The 14877-nt window shown below is 35.2% G+C and overlaps 1 protein-coding gene across 4 annotated transcripts in view; it reads right to left on the bottom strand.

The window, feature by feature from the left end:
* Nucleotides 1-14877, bottom strand: part of ATRNL1 (attractin like 1) — a 542514-nt gene that overhangs the window by 153049 nt on the left and 374588 nt on the right. The window lies entirely within an intron of this gene.

The raw sequence follows: 14877 nt of genomic DNA, 5'->3' as shown, positions 1-14877 counted from the left end.
TGTCTATGCTCCAACACAAAAGGGGGCAAACATAACACTAGCAAATTTAGTTTAATACAGGGATACCCTTGTACCTACATTCCATTGATTGTAAGACTACAGCCTTATCAGAAAAGAAAAATGAATAGTTTTGAAAAAGGATTTGAATATTTGCCTTGCTTTATAATTTATCAGCATTTTGATTCTCTTCCATTTCAATTCTGATGAATGAATCTTATGATTTCAACAGTAAAGATTTGCTTGCAGTTATATTTCACTGTCCTTTAAACTAACATGCATTCATTCCTGTCCTACAGGCAAAAGTCATTTCTGAGTCTCTCAGTCTTTTATAGGGGGAAATTTTGACCTAATTCTCTGCAACTTTAAAGGCAAAAGATGTCAAGGATTTTTAAACATGGCTTTTTAAATGCAAGTGCAATAAAAGGTTCTCCAATAAAAATAAATAAATTAAAATTTGTGGTAGATTAAATTATTTTCTTTGAAAGTGGAACCAGTCACATCCCACAAATGCAATCTTCCATTTGACTGTACTGACATTTTAGATACATAGTGACTATATAAATTAAAACAATTTGAGAGTGTATCTGTTTTTCTGTATTATAAAAGTTGGTCAGAGTCCTCAAGTTTTTTCTGAGTCATGCAAAAATTTCTAAAATAAATACCTTAAAAGGTATTCTCAGCTGTAGTATCTCTTCCTATGCTGAAAATAAAATAGGTCCCGTTGACCTCTTTAGCACCCAATGTTTCTGACAATCAGTTTGTGTATGCTCCATCACGGCTTTAAAAGTATGGTTTTATTTTAGAAACTCCGGCTTCTTTGATTGCAAAAGTACAGGTTGTACAATTTAATGCTCAAGTCAGAAATGGATGGTGCCTGTATCTGAGTTAGACCAGAGAAAAAAAAAAAATCATTGGAATTCACAGGTGCAGGAGCACAGACTCATGTACACTAAACACTTCAGCTTAGTCTTCTTTTCTTCATTTATATTCAATGAGTCAAGGCTTACTGCAGCTGAGTATCTCAATTATTCTTTTTTTTAAGTCCCTGCATTCTAACCATGTAACATACACAACAGAGATCAGGTCCTTCCCTAATCATGTCCTGCCCAGTTTTCAGAAAACAAAACGTGAAACTTATAGTGTGAACTACACTGACAGTAAGAGTTGGTGTCACCCAGACTGACAAGGTCCAAGATATACTAAACCAGAATCATGTACAACAGAAATAAAGCTAATGATGAAAAGCAGAATCAAGCAAAATGGTCAGCACAAGCTGCGAAAATGTCATATATCTTTTTCTCAGACGTTTACTGCCTGTCACCAATTTGATAAAAAAAAAAAAAAAGAGATGGCATTCCACATCTTATCAATGAAAGATACCAATTTTTAAGTTCTTAGTTAATGATAAATTCTGATTTGTTTTTCTGATAAATTTTACGTTCTGTTTCTGCAAATATTTTTGCACACGCATAGACAACATGGAGACCTGTAGATACTATTTTACAGTTTGATTCACCTACTCTTGAGTATTACCATAACAAAATATTTAACTAGTTAGAGGGATTTGCATAAAGCAACACTCTCCAATATTTAGAAGTAAATAAAACACAGTTAAATCTCATGGAATGAAAGTGTTCCCTTTATGTTTCCTTCCACTACTTATATTATGCATCTAAATAATTTTTATTTGGTATAAATGGAAAATTTAAAAATTCTTCATATTAATCTATAATGTAAAACATAAATTGAAAATTTGCAATATATAGGAACTTACTATTATATACAGTTATGTAAGTGGCCACACCAGCACATATAATAATTATATCAGCATTTACTGCAACTACAAATAGGAAAGAATGGCAGGATATTGGCAGTATTTTTTCCCACAGTGTAAAATGGGTTGTTTCAAACACTAAGTTAGGTCTAACATATTTAACATGACATTTTTTACTAAGTCAAAGTAAGGCTTACACAGAATGAATGCAAACAATTTACATACACATAGATGTCCCAAATTTCATGTATTCTATTTAAATCCAATGCATATTAGGCTTTCACTGCTGAGTGAACAGTACTTTGTAATACAGATGGAAGGTCAACTGAAGAATCATGTTGGCTACAGTCTGCTAAACAAGCCAAGATACCTGTAAGCCAGTTTCCTCTTCTGCAGAAAGAAGTGTCAAGTTATTCAGCAACACACAATGGAGAGCAAAGATGGGGGAAAGCTAGAGCTAACCCATATAACGCGTTCTCATGTGCTGCATGACGGTGGGTAGTAATGTCAAAGCTCTCCAGCCAGCTAGCGTGTGATAGATAGAAATGCACTCTTTCGTGTGGAGGGAATCGATCACGTTTGCTCTACACAGTACAGAACTGTGGCATCTGAACCATTGGAAGAAATTGTACCTGGATATAACCCAGCTTTGGAGCTGGACACAGATGATGGAGAACAGCACTTCATGCTACCTGGAATTCCAGCTTTCAGAAGGCATAGCAGCCTTCTGAACATTTCAGAGATCAATGTTCACCTGACTTGAAACAAAATAATTCAGTTTTTCATCCACTCATTAGAAATTTTCCCTGAAATATCTCTACTCATACAAAGCTGACATTTAGATAAAGTAATATTTTTGAAAAGAAAAACATGCTATTTAGCCTTAGTAACAAATAATGAGAAGCATTTAGCGTAGGGAGTACTGCCATCATTTCCAAGATTTTACTCATTCTATACATAATTTGAAGTCATTCGGAAATGTTTCTGATCCTAAAGTACATCACAGAATAACGTGAACTGTTATGCACAAAATAAACAACACTGAACTGCGTGGAGTAAGACATAGCCAAGATGAGAGGTGACACCCAGTCTACTGAATTTACTCTGGGATTTTTTTGCTAATCTTGTGTTTCCAGACAATGTTTTGGCCCTTTTTCATACAAACTGCAGATTGGCAGCTGTGACTCAGCTGTACAAAAACAGCTCTCATATTTTCCTCTCCTGGGGCACTTCTTCTCCAGAAGCAAACTCATTTAATATCACCTCAGCTGCCACTGGCAAACTCACCAGCAGTGCAGAAGAATCAAGCTGTGATGTGATGAGATCTAGCACTCCCTGAGCACATCATTTATTTTTGTGATAAAGCACAAAGAGATGCTGGACCTACACTCTACTATGTATGAAAAGGACATCTAACACCACTTCACCTGGACATAAATTACATTTACTTTTCAAAGAGTAAACCTCTATGCAAAATCTTACTGTGTGCCATGCATTCTGTGGTGTCAGCTGCATTTCTCAAAGTAAATTTACTTGTTTAAAAGAAATGCCATCAGCAATAATGCTGTATATATACAGGTGGCTCAATACAGACTTTTTTTTTAACATTTTCATACAATTTCTAATAAAAGGTCCAATTCTTAGCTGTATGAACAAACCAACCTGCATACCGAGTTGACACAAACACCTCAAACAACTGGGCATTACTTGTGGGCATGTCGCTATTTCTGCTAAAAATATACAAGGCTTTGATGCAAAGGTTTGCAGACATCAACGAGACTTAGGATATGTGAAAGTCTCCTTAAATAACTGCCTGCTTTCCATAGAGATGGTTTTAGAGGGTTGTTTTAACCTGATACTGCAGACAATTGTGTGCTGTTAGCCTAAAACTACCAGTGCATAATATGGAGCTTGCCCACTGTGTTTCTTAATGCAAAATGACATGGAGCATTATTTGCCACATCAGGAAAAGCTGAAACTATGCCCTAAGGCAAAACATCCTGAGTTATAATTATTCAATTATGATGTTTAAGATCATCTGCTGTTGTGTGAGCGCTGTGAAAACGAGGCATAATGAAGTGGGTTACACCAGGTCTGACATTTCACCCTTCTTTCTGATCATGCTGACTCTGGGGATTTAACTCAGTTCTCTTGTATAGTTCTGTGTGGCTTATTATTATTTCCATTTTAATATTAAACTAGAAAATGTCTGAATCTGTTATGGAAGTGTTTCATGCTATATTAAAAAAAAAATATAATCACAATCTATCCAAAGGAAACACACATATACTTAAAATACTTAAAAAAATTTAAAATCTAGGGAGCTAGAGAAATAGAAGAATTATTCATTCATTATTATTGTCAATAAAACCAGCACATACTGACCTGTACAAGACTGTCCATTTTCTTATTACAATGCACTACTGTGAATAAGATCACTGGGGAATGCTACCAAGAAAGAGATTATAACCACAAGAATGTTTGTGCAAAACAAAAGCAATAACAAAGAAAAACCAAATGGAAAATGTTTACAAGACTCTTTCTCAGCTGCCCAGCTCTCTTTTCGCTGCTTTAAAATGCATTTAATATTGTATGTAACAGAATTCATAAGTAGCAACATGGCTTTCAGCTAATGACCCTTACAAGGCAGATTTTAGGAGGGAGCAGTCTCCACCCTGCTGGGGCGAGCCCCCAGCTTTGCAGCCCTTGCTCTGACGCTTGGGTGCAGCCACGGGGAGCTCGGGGGGACAGGAGCCATCCCTCCTCTCCCCTCACGAACCCGTGCCGTCCCTCCTGTCCTACCTTTCACGCAGATAATAGAGTAAGATGGCTTTCTGCCATGATGCCCCTTCCCTTTCTCTTCAACCTCAGACAGGGCAGATTTGGGATGGTTTTGCTCTTCCCTTCAGAGATAGCAGAACCTGCCCAGGGCAGCCCTTCTTTGCCCTGCTTCCTCAGAGACCAGTTGTTCTGAGGTTTTGACAGCCAAGGATGGGTGTGAGGAACACCTCTTTCTGCACTCCTTCAGACCTCCTCCTCCCTGACGGCCTCCCACGACCACGATGCAGGCAGGGGCAGCAGCGGTACAAGGAGACCAAGCTGTGCACTCGGTGGTGGTACGCTACTTGGGTTGGTTCGCCAACTACTCCCTCAATTTAGGAACAGAGACAACAAGAAGAGCATCCTTTGTTTGACCCTACTTGGGAGCTGCCTGTTGGACCATGCTGGCACTCTACTCGGGGAGAAAAAATCAACAAAACAAAACAAGAAGTGGGAGATTTTGTCACCAACATAAGAATGGCTTGACTAGCAAAAAGAGAAAAGCTAGAATTTACCATTCTTCTCCTGCAATTATTGTGAGGAAAAAAATAATTATAAAAAAAGAATAAATTCATAATAATATTTTCCTCCTCATTTGATAATGCTCAAAGAGGAAATAAATACACTGCAAATATACAGAAGATTTCTGGAATGACAAGCTTTTCCTAGGACCCATACACATACCACAGCAGTAAATATTGCTCAATGCATACAGATACACACACAGAGCAGTAACTCTCCAAAGAAAATAATATTTTAGAGAATTTAATCTGGTTTCTTCTTAGCTGTGGGGCAGAAATTATGTGGATTTTAATAGAATGCTGAGATAAATTAAGACTACAATAAATATATGTACAGGTAGATGTCTTTTATTGAAGTAGCACATAAAGTGTGAAGCCAAAAAAGGGGCTAAAAAGCAATTTAGCTGAAGAAAAAAGATTTCAGGTATCAATTTACTGCCACAGATATAAGTCTACAACTAGCAAAAGCACAGAACATTTCCTATGCAAATAGGCAAGACAAGCTAGTCCTATTTTCCCTGGACATGTTCAATAAAAGGCAAACATAATATCATGGGATGAGTAAAAATCTAAAAATCTACTCACCGAGTTTTATACTGTAATGTTTTAAAAAACTACAAGCATTTAAAATCTAGCACTTATGGTACAGAGAAACCAACTGGGACATGTTCTGAAATGTGACACGATACTTGCCTCTGACATTATCCTGTGAAACATTTATTCAGGGTCCGCGGCTTTTGATAACAGCTCAGCATAGAGCTGCTGTTCTCCAATTTATTCTTCAAGTTTTTGATCTACCTGCTGATTATCTCTGAGCCAGTGGTTCAGAATCTTAGTTTTTCCATCCTGCATCTTACCATCAGCAAATTCCTTAAAGGAGAGAGGTCTCAGTGGATGATCCCACCTTCTAACAGCATCCTACATGTTTTTAGCAAGACCAAGACTGCTACAGTAACACAACAAATGAACGCTGTTATGTCAGAATTCACTGCTTGCAGGGATGGAAGAATCACTTTGGTTTTATATGGAAGCAAGAAATAAGAATCTTCTAATTTCCACCAGTGCTTTTAGCCACAGAATTAAACACAGCGCATGTGTACTTAACGAGGGACTGTGCTACATGGAGTATTACTAGAGAAAAGTGATGCCATCAAATTGAATGTCTCCTTATTTTGGCATGTGTTATGCAAAAGCAGGGGACTGGTTTAAACCCTGACTTTGAGAAAAAGATTAATTTGCATTTGCCTTCACTTTGGGAAGGTGCATGAACTGTGCCATGAAGATGTGGATGGCCCCCATGTTAAGGAAGAATAAGTTGAAAAGAGGGAGAAATACTGGAATTACATTCACATCCTGGTGTTGTGTAAAGAACTTAAATCGCAGTGACATCATGGTGTGTCCTTGTACCATCCATTTTGCGGGACAATCAGTATTTATTTGGAAAGGCTTGCAGACTCTAGAGTAATTTGTGTCAAATGTAGTAATTCTAAAAAATCAGACCAATAAAGTACAAATAACAATCCACAGAGGCATTCCTCACTCACATCACTGTAAATAAAAAAACCCCCATGTGAATATGTGTAAAACTAGCATAAAAATCAGCATCGGGGCCTGCTTATTTTGAAAAGCTAGAGTACTAATACAATGGCAGGCATCAGATAAAAGGAGTAGACTAAGACTCCAGTAATATGTCAGTATTTTTTATTTTGGCAAAACCAAATGATTGAAATTTCTGTTGATCTCCACTGTATATTATCATTTGTTCTTTTTCATTAGCTTTGCCTCAACAGCAGTAGCAGAATGGGAAGCAATGTGTGAAGACAAATTTCAAGAAAAAGAAATGCAATACTTCTAATAAAATGAGAGTAACTACCATTTCACTTAACATGTCTGTTAATAGAGGCAAAGCCCCTCGTCACGGATGTTGCCTCCATATAATCTATTCACTTTAAAGTTGAATTTAGTTGTATTATTATTTTTATATACAGTATATTGCCTAAAAGCCATGAGCCAGGACTTCTCTGCATTAGCTGCTGTGCAAACAAAGGAAAGAGGGGGTTTATGGTCCAGAGAGTTTATATTATAATTTGTTAATTTTTGATGAAGAGTAAAAGATAATCTGAATGAGGCATTCAGGAATTCAAAAACAGAAAGCATTTAGCTATATAATGCAGCTCCTATTACAATTCTCAGTCTGCGTTCAGAAAACACCATTACCAGACATGCTGAACATTGCTATAAACTGACAGTAAAGACGATAAAATTCTCTTTAGGTATAAATGCCTGAACTACTACTAACATCAATGGAATCATGCCTATTTACAAGAGAATTTCAATCCACTATCAAAAAAAGGTGGCAGCAGAAAAAAAAATACAACCAACCAACCAAAAACCACACACACAAACAACAGACTGTAAATTACTAATATCCATTAAAAGAATGTTTTTTCCTATAACTGTAAAACTAATTTTACTTCAAAATATGTAAGTAAATATACTTATTTTACTTCAAAATAAGTAGTAATTACAACTCCTGCTCAATTGCTATTTTCTGGACCCAAAGTCTCGCTGAAAGTTCTGGGTTGGTAAAAAAGAGACCTGGTGCTTACTGTACTTTTCCATCTGTAGTGAACATTGGGGCACTCTAAAGAAAAACCTGTTCAGATTTAAGGATGTATGGTTTTATGTCCTCTGAAACTAAGGAAACACAAATAAATGTATTTGATTATTATAAATTAATAAAATACTTTTTTTTCCCCCATACAACACATGCCCATGTATGCTTACTAAAGATTTAGAACAACTGGAAATGTTTTAAGCTGCAAATCAGAACATTTTTTAAGAGTAGAAGTACTGTCGTGTCCCTTTGCCATCCCAAGATCTGTATCTGTTGCCTTTAAAGGACATCTTTAAATGCAAAACACGATAATCTATCCATATATCAGTAATTTCCTACGTTACTAAGCACATAATCAGGTAAAATACATTGTCACAAGTTCCATACCCTGACACACTACGTTTATATAATTTCTTGAAAACACTGAAAACATAAGGTAGATGTTATTTTACATTAAAACTTAGTAATTGATAGTAGCCATTACCCAACTGTATTTATTATAATGATAGAGCTAAACAAGTAATCATCACTATTGAATTTTAAATATAAAACTAGACTTGAACTCTCTTATAAGTCAATAATCGAATTCCCAAATGAATAACTATCACAGGAAGGCAATTGCAACCACTACAGAAACCTTGTGACTAGTGAGGCTGTCAAAATTTGAAAATCTGATGAAGTATTTTTGAAACTGAATCTGAGTTTTAAAAGTAACTCCACTATTAAATGAAAACATTGCTGGTCTGGTTCTGCTCCTTCATGGTGAATAGCAATATTTCTTTAAACTGACTAAAATATATTCTCAAGATGAATTGTAAGAGGTACTAAATTGCTTACACGGTCATTATTCCCATTAAGTAATTTCCTTTGAGCAAAAGAAGAAAACATTGTATTTCCAAGAATTACAAAAGTAATAGAAATTTTTAAAACTATGGAAGATTGAATTTGATCTACTACAAAAAATATTATTTTAATAATAAAGCAACCATTCTTTCAGCATGTGCATACAATAGTTTTGAAATTAATCTTTAAAATTACTTTAAGATTTAATAATTATATGTAAGTGAAAATGAACGTGCAGTGTGCTGTGATAATGCCACCACTGGGTGATATCATCTGAGTCTATTATTCAGCAGAGCAGAGAAATATCAAGAAATAATTGGCCTGAAAACTCTCATTTTAATTGCTCTGCACAGCCCTGGAAAGCAAGTTTGATGCCTCTAATATTAAGGAACATATCTAATTCTGAAAATGAAGCAAAATGGATCAGGCTGGTCATAAAGAAATTGTAAGCACTGAGCCAAGGTATGCTAAACCACCTTCAAAACAAATGGGAACAATTTTACTATACCAAATGACAACAAAAGAAACAGCACACATAGGCTTGTTTAACATTAAAAGAATATTTAGGCTCAGGAGCTGGATATGGGGAAGTTGTTCAAGGTTGGAATTCAAGGCTGGAGTAAATCAGGACAGCCATGAGATCTAGGGGAAGCAGCTGGTCGTGAGGAATACCAGAAGAAACTGGAGGCTTTTAGTCTACCCAGAAAATGATCAATATTCTGCCTTCTTCTAAACAACAGGAGTGACTACAGATCACTGAATCTGTTGCTATACATAGATGCATCTTTCCTAGTGTCCTGTTCTTTGCCCCATTTCCTCCCATCTCCAATCAACTTTTCACCTTAGGAAATCAGCTACAGTCAAAAGATGCAAAGTCAATTTACATATACACAGGCTTTATTTTATGTTCTTAAAAACATCCTGTGAACTTTCCAGGATACATTTTTAAGCGTCTCCTTAGTCCAAGCCATGGAAAAAAAAATTTTCTGTTTTTTTGCAGCTGTAATTTTGTAGGTGTCATTACCCCCCACCTCCCCCAGGATCAGACTGATTTAAAAATATACCGCAACCTCACTTCAGAGTGCTCAAGTTTTAGAATTCTTTGCATTAGTTCTATCAAACTTCTTATAAAATGTCTAGTCTGTGGAAAAAAAGTACTTGGCAAATTTTCAGAAGCTTAGTATCTCTGGGGTAATAAAGAGATGTTTAAGTCAATCAGTTCTATAATGGAGAACTAGCATCAATGAGAACTTCAAGAGTGACTCTTGTCTCTTCCTTATAAATACCAGATCTGTCTAGAGACATAATTTTATTTCATTATATGTTGTTTGCCATGTCAGAATAAAAGTGTTAGCTGCAAAATAGTAAATGTGGGACTGAGTGATTAATAAATGTGCTTTAGATTTCACTGTGTGAAAAGTATTGTTGCAATTGTTTTTTCATCTCAGAGTGCCTGTTGTGTGAAAGCTTGTTTTGTGTGTCTAGAACCACTTATACAAAATGCATTTTTAACTACCATAGTTGATCATAAAGGGAAAGAGGGAGAAATAAAATGATTCATTATGCAAACAACCTTGAGATTTCTTTTTCTTAATACAAAAGACACCAATGTTTCTTTGCTCATTCACTGGGTTCTACAGCATGGCATAAAGATGATTTAAGAAACTTAATTTTAGACTGGTAACCATTTTACCTTCTAAATGAAGAGACAGGTATTTTTTAAGCCTACTGGATAAAATATATTGGGTTTTGTGCCCTGGAAAAATAAAGTGAAAAGTGGATCCTGCCAGGATGAATAAATTACACTGGCATGAAAAAAGGACAGAACAATGCAGTTGACACCAGATTAACATCTGGGGTTAACTGCCAGAAACAATGCAATGCTTATTAGTATCTGACTGAAAAGCTCATCTTCTGTCCTGGGCCACATTATTCATTTGCTTAAGCCAAACAGGCTCTTCATCAGCTTCTGTCTTGCCTTATGTTCTAATTTCCCTGGAAATGCGTGGTAATGAAGGTCCTTCTAACAGATGTTCCTTTAGACTCATTAACTTCTGAATCTTGTTGTTCATTTTATCCACCAAAAGTTAGTTTATTAGAATAAACAATTATGGGAAAATAGAAAATCACAAAGAGCTTTCATCATGATACTTAACTCCAGATACTGATACTGAGTGGATGTATGCAGATGCTAATAAAGTACGATACTTAGAGATTGTCTTAAGTGATGAGGGAGTTCCCCACGCCTCAAGAGACAAAGATATCCTGTGTGACTTCAAGCAAAACATCATAAATCATTGCTTACCAAAGATTCAAACAGCAACTGTCCTGGTTACTGACAATAACTAAAGGCACAAAGCACTTTGATCTTACTTGCCTGAGGGAAAGTTATTTAGTGAGCTAAAATAACAGTATAGGACTGTATAAATAGTACTATAGCAACCAGCTTTGAGGAAAACATTAAAGTCTTGATGATTTCATGAAAAATGTATGAAATAAAGCCCTAAGAAGAATGAAACACAACTATGCACAGGATTTACTTCATGATACATAGAACATGATAAATGGCAGACCTTATTTAATATAGATAAAATTATTGTAATATCTCACTTCTGTGGCAGAACAATTAATTTAGATTTAGCTTTTGAATTACTATATGAAATTGTGATACTGAGGGATGGTACACTTTACTTCTAAAAAAAAAAAATAACATCCCTGTAAATGTATGTCACTACTCTTCATAACCATGTACACTCTAAACAGTTCAGTGTTGATAAAAATCCTGACAGTTTTCTAATATTTTAATATAATAAATGAGATTTAAGGAAGTGTAAAACATTTTTCCTAGCATGAAGACTTTGAAAATTGCATTTGTACTCCTATTAAATCTCAGACTAAAAAAATTGTAAATGATCTTATTTGAAGACTGACAGCAACGTGAAGCTAATACCTACGTAAAAAAAGGAAAAGCTATATTTTCTGACTATGTTGTAGATTTTAAAAAGTTGTTACTTAAAAAAAAAACAGTTTTAAAATTTAACATGCCAACAGGTGAAATGCAGCAACAAAAGTAATATTTGTATATTACTTGAATAATATAATAATATTACATTTTAATATATAATAATATAAATATAAGCTCTTTTAATTAAAATCAACACTAGTTACAGTTTAAAGGTTCTAGTTCTAAAAGCACGTACTGTCAACTGGTAATTCTTGGAATTCTGCTTAGTAAGAGACATTGATGAGGTGGGAAGAACAGTGTCAGGATATATCAACAGAAATAAGCTATAACCTCTGGTGAAACTATTCCATTGAATTGCTTGTCTGAGGTTTTACCTGGAAATACAAAATGAAAGAAAAAAGTCTTTTCAACACAAAATTTTACTAGCTTCCTTTTCTACCATGTGCTTTGGGTTTATTTACCATCTGGAATATCCTCCAACTGTATGTACCTGGCAGTTTTCTAGCGTTTTAATATAATAAATGAGTTTTAAGGAAAGCCATCCTTAAGTTCAGGAGAAGCTACCGTACGCACTTCCATGCACCAGTGGGACAACAGACTATTAGAATTCCTTCAGAAGCAAATGGAAATCTGTTGAAAGCAAGAAAATATTTTATGCATATTTGATAATCATGACTAAAGGTGAAAAATATGATGTAGGCAAATATCTGTGATGCATTTTTGGAGTCATATAATCAATTCTGTATGCTTACATCTTACGAAACAATCAGCTTGTGGTTTGATTTACGCATTTACATGAGCTAAGCGTTCTTACCCTGAACAAGGCAGCACTGTATTATCCTCAATTACTAAGAATCACATGCAGTAGCATTTCTCACTTGAATGAGATAGAAGGATATTGTGACCCAGTTGCTTTCCTTTGAAATATATGCACTGTTTGTACAAAAAGCCCAAATATTTTACTGTCTCAGTGGATCATCAGATAGCCAGTAACATCATTTGATAGAGTTAAGACAAGCAAAACAAATGAGTACTGTGTCCTAGGGCTAACTCATACTCTCTCAAGAGATCAAGTTCATGGAATTACAAAAATGTTATGCCTGCCAATGACACTGTTGTATGTGAATAGTGCTACTAAGAAAGACTGAAATAACCCATTCTTTCACAACTCCTGCAAAATATCTGACAATTGCATTCACGACCCAAATGCATATTTGGTTATATACAGCTGTCAAACATTTTTGCAGGAACAGTATCAGGATCACTTATTTTTAAGTATTTTGTCCCACCTTCTTTTCGATTGAAATATAACAAGGCATTTGAATTTCATAGTCAAGAACAAAATCTTCAATGGTAAAAAAATCAAACCGACCTCACTTTAAGGACATTCTCATACTGTTTAGTCAATTTCCCTTAAATTAACATACAGAAATTACTTATAGTTATTTTCTCTTAGAATCATTCCAAACAATGCTTTGCCTTTCTTTAGGAATTGAAGGGTGTGTGAACAAAGACCTAGGAAAACAAATTCTCTATAGTATGTGGAAATAAGAGAATCAATTAAGCTTTTACTTAACAACAGTATTCACCAATTCTACATTTACGCTTGCTATAACCAATCCCTGATTTTCAGATGTACTGCTGCTCCCATTCTAAAACCCTCATTCACTTCCGTGTGCATTATGGACATTCTGCATTTTGCAGTATTGAACCTTCAGGTCCAGCATCCCACTCATGTCTCACGTCATGGTTGTAAATTTTTGAATTTGATTTTTTTTTTGCCTCAGGGAACATAACTGACTACCTTTACAAATGAATACTCATACCCACACCATATCCATACTCATACACAATACTTTAGAATACATGAGGAAAATGCAGAAATGAAGTTGTATCCAGAAATAAAGAAGAGGTGTTCAAATACAATCACACAAAATTACTACCAATTTAATCAAAATAATTGTGTTTTGTGATCCAATGAACAGACAGAAGATGTTTTTCTTGGCAGTGCTTCTGGACAATTGTTACAAAATGATGACTGTCTGATTAGCAACAGCATTCCTGTCTGATTTCAGGAATTTTTTTTGTGAGCGAAACCAATGGAAACATACTAGTTGGACTGCAACTCTCAATAGAAAACGTCCACAAACTAAAATATTCCTAGCAAGGCACTGTGTTGTAAATGACAGCACTCAGCCAAGGGTAGCACCTTCAAGTACCATTTACAAGCCTCAACTTTGTTTTCCTCAACACTAGGTGTCTTACAGACGCAGAAGAAAAAACAAGTCCTGTCTCAAAAAGCTTGCAATATAGGCATAAACCAAAGAAAATAAGTGAATATTGCAGGATCAAAAGTAGGTCAGTTATGGTTGGTAAATGGACCGTAGGTTGGCGGTGTTGCCAGAATTGAGTCATGAAGGCATCAAAGTAAAGTGGAGCTGAAAAAGTATCTTTAACGTAGAACAACAGTGTGACAAGGTGTTGCTCAGCAGAAATTCCTTCTGCTTTTTCTTACAGTAGGATAATTGTAGAGAGTATGAAAACATAATAAATGTACATATATAGGGAATTCTTGTTCTGATCAAGATTTCCTGCTTTTTGCTTGAATGTAAGTGCTGCTGATCAGTCCCCATTCTTATACATACACAGAATAACAATTTAAACCAGCGAGACTAACTACCACTTAGCATGTGTATTGGTATACAAAATGGAGATGAAAAACAGCTGTCTACATTTTTTCACTTTAGAATCACATTTTATTCTGTGTTATGTATAGGGCAAATGTGTGTGTTAAATTTCATTTTCATGGATAAATGTGTAATATCAGCCATCAGGCTGTTAGCTTCACTGTCTTAAAAAAACAAAGGATACCTCACTGATGTGCCAAAAAAATGTAAGACTTTGTTAAAAATCAGGCTGTGAAAAATGACAGAAACTTCCTTCTGAGCACACTGTCTTTTGTAGCAGTAGGTACCACGTTTGGAAAAATTCCAGAAACTTAACCCATCTGCATAATTTCTTTTCGTAGTTACAGAGTGCTTAAATAAAAATATACATTCTAGCTTCCAAAACAAAAAGGCAGAGATTTTCTCAACTAGTTCATTAAGCTAGAAATCTTGTAAAGGAATTTCTCCAATGCATGATTTAAATGGAAGTCATTTTAATGACAAAAGCAACCTTACAGATTAGATCAGATATTTTAAGGACTAATTCTGAACTCTTTCTGCTATTTGTATAAAACCACAAAGATTTCTGTAATTAATGATTTCTATGCCAAGGGAGAAATGATTTCAGATTGAAGTAATTCTATTTATTAAACAAAATATTTGTACTGTAT

Source organism: Harpia harpyja, chromosome 10, assembly GCF_026419915.1.
Source record: "Harpia harpyja isolate bHarHar1 chromosome 10, bHarHar1 primary haplotype, whole genome shotgun sequence".
NCBI lineage: Eukaryota > Metazoa > Chordata > Aves > Accipitriformes > Accipitridae > Harpia > Harpia harpyja.
Note: the sequence above shows the minus strand (reverse complement) of the source record. Positions and strands in the feature narration are given on the sequence as shown.